Source organism: Tupaia chinensis, unplaced genomic scaffold (assembly GCF_000334495.1).
Source record: "Tupaia chinensis unplaced genomic scaffold, TupChi_1.0 Scaffold000159_1, whole genome shotgun sequence".
Classification (NCBI taxonomy): Eukaryota; Metazoa; Chordata; class Mammalia; order Scandentia; family Tupaiidae; genus Tupaia; species Tupaia belangeri.
The window spans coordinates 6,283,323-6,286,449 of NW_006159630.1; the positions used below are offsets into that span (position 1 = coordinate 6,283,323).

At 52.8% G+C, this 3,127-nt stretch overlaps 1 protein-coding gene across 2 annotated transcripts in view; it reads right to left on the bottom strand.

Annotated features, from left to right (window-relative positions):
• SAP30BP (SAP30 binding protein) overlaps positions 1-3,127 on the bottom strand; it is a 46,681-nt gene that overhangs the window by 8,314 nt on the left and 35,240 nt on the right. The gene's annotated exons all lie outside the window — the stretch shown is intronic.

Here is a 3,127-nt window from a genome sequence, read left to right on the forward strand (position 1 = left end):
GCGATGTGCTGGTCAATGTTTAATGACCAGCTGAGGGGAGGAGGAAGAGCCATGCCTGCAGTGTTTGCCAATTCCCGTGGTATAAATTCTCCCGGCCTGGCTGATTTCAAGCTTCCGGCATGAAGTCACAGATCCCAGAGCAGGGAAGAGATACACACAATCGCATCACAACATGGACCGGCTCCAGTCCACCAGCAGGCATGGTGCTAACAGGCCTCTCTTAGGACACGAAACTCAGTGGTGCCTGGGGACACCCATCATCTCAGGCTCGCCTATCATAGGCCGTAGGAGAAACTGAGTTCAGAGCTCTCCAGGTTCTGGGTTCCAAAGCATCCTAAACTGTCTTGTGATAAATGACACTTTAGAAACTGCCTATCGGTTATTAGCTTAGGGTCTTCATAATACAAACAAACCAACCAACCAATCTACCCTCTTGAGGCCAACCTCATTCTTGCGAATAAAAGGCCTGGCTCTGATGTGGAGAAGCGCAACCCCCACAGGCCAGCTCCCTCAGAGTCTTGCCACTGCCCACCCGGCCTGGCTTGCTCTCTCCACTCCCTTCTTCGTAGCCTCTGGCCACCCTGGCAACTACAAAGTCTTGCTCTGGATCGCTTAGACAATGCACTGTTTGTTGTAAGTTTCTGTCTGTGCTCTTTAAAACATTCTCTCATGAAAAGGACCATACACTGAGCAAATAGCAGGCAGAGCAGGGTGGGGCAGGGTAAGAGAAAGAATGAACAAACCCCACCAAAAACATTCAGCAAGTACTCCCTAGGTCCCTCCTTGTGCCGCCCAGGAGGCCCATTTCTCAGAACAGCTCCCCAGGGGTCTGAGTGGCTGCCTCAGCTGGCCTACCTCTCTTAGGGCTGGGTTAATGCTTTCTTGGCCCAGAAGAAGCTTCACTCTGTGCGTGGTCTCTGTTATTACAAGGAATGCAGAGCAGGGCTGGGGACAAGGCCCTGACCCTGCTAGTTCAGCTCCTGCTGTACAAGCCCCACGTATTGCAAATACACTGAGGCCGGGGTCCAGTACAGGAAAGGGTCTTAGAACACCACTACCTGTGCTGATCGTTAGTGTCGCCAGTGGACGCTCACTGCACACACCCCAAGGCTCTTGCTTGTTCTACTGAAGCTGGGGCTGTCTCCATGTATGGAAGGGCTTCTCCTATCGGCTGAGCACTAGACCTGCTCTTCTGGGTGAGGGCACGAGGACAGACCAGGCAACAGATCAAAGGTCCTGATGTGGACGCCGGTGCTAGTGCAGGCCAAGAGCAGTGCCCACTGGAGAACTAAGTGCTTCTCTTTGCCTGGCACCCTCCTTCTGACTCCTGACTCCTGGAGCAAGGGCAACATCCAGATTTGGCTGGTGTTCAAGTCTTATCCTGACTTCCTCCTAGCCCTGGGATAGGCAGACGGTCTAAGCCTCTCTCAAGCAGATTGCAGAGGCCCGTGGGGAGTGGGATCAGCTGGAGAGAGCTGGTCCTCGCGGGTCATGAACAGCAGGAAAAGCCAGAAGGGCCTTGGCATGCACTGGGCACGTCAACAAGAGGGTTAAGTTCTTCCCGGGGCCACAGAGCTCTACATGTGCACGTGACAGAGAGACAAAGAGTGCCCTTTGGCATTTGCCAGGAAAGCCTTCTGGAAAAATAGGGTGTGACACTGCTGCCATAGCAACCCAATCACACTCTGGGGCTCCTACGGTATACAGTGCGACATGAGGCGGGAAACCCCTCCTGAGCTCCGGGTTAGAAACGGAATTCCTAGGAAGTACCTGCAAGTAAAGGGACACATCCAGCAAAATAAAGTTTACTGCATGAGTCTCAGGAGCAACCTTCCGGTGACTCTCTCCTGACTCTCAGGACGAACTGAATGTAGAAGGAACCTGAGAGGAGAAGCCAGTCAGTTGGGCTTAGGGGACCGTGAGGAGGGAGCTGATGAGCCAGCAGGGGTGGAGGCCGGAGCACGTCTGCAGGGTACAGGAGGGTGTGCCACTCAGCACTGTCAAGGCTATCGTACTGGCAACACGTCGAGGTTGGCTCCTCTATGCTCTAGCTCACTCCACTGAAGCCAGAGCTGCCCACATGTGTGGAAATGCTTCCCGCCAGGCCAGCAGCCTGAGTCTCGATGGGGTTCGCAAGAGGAGCTGAGTTCAGGCAGAGGAGCCGATCATAAGGAGAAGCCACTCTGCACTAAATTAACATCGGCCTGAGTAAACGGAGCTAGTCTAGTGACTCTTTGGTGAGGAATGGTAAAAGAGCACTCTAAACCCGATGCTTGAAGACCCACTTGGGTCCTCCAAGTATGAATGAACACATGGTGCGTGGTGTATCCTGACAATGAAATGTTACTTAGCAGTAAAAACAAAGAAACTGTGGGGATCAGCAGGTGGTGTGGTGGTTAAGGTGCTGGATCCCACGCGGCTGACTCTGTGGTTCGAGTACTGGACCCAGCAGTTTGAAAAACATGTTGGATGTATGTGCATGCGTGCCCAAAATCCCGGGAGAGACTACGGCATGGCTATCCTCCCTAGGGGGTGATTTCTCACTTTCCCCCTCTCTCTCTCTCTTTGGTGAGTTTATGAGCTCTACAGCAACCCCCCACCCCCCCAAAAAAAGAGAAAAAAACTAAAAAAGAAACAAACAAACAAACTGTGGGCATGTTAAATAACATGGATGAACCTCAAAAGCTTTATAAATGAAAGAAGCCATTAAAAAACCACTATGATTCTATCTGTATCCATAGTTCTTGACTGGGTTGACCCCCTAGGGAACACATGGTGCTCTCTGGAGAAACTGTTCATTTGTCCTCTCTAAAGGGGGACAGTGTAGCTGGCAGCAAGCAGGTAGACACCAAGGGTGCTGCTAACCCCCCTACGATGCACAGGATGGGCTCCCACAATGAAGAACAGTGCAGCCCAAGGCGTCAACAGCGCTGAGGGGAGAACACCGCTGAGGTGCGGTGGTTAACGCACTGGTCCCAAATGGCCGACTGTGTGGGTCAGGTCCCCACCCAGCAGCTTGAAAGATACCCCAGGCTCCTGTGCGTGCATGCCCGAAATCCCAGGAGAACAGAGAAGAGACTGTGGCGTGGCCACCCCCTTCTGGTGAGTGTTTCCCACTTCCGCTCTT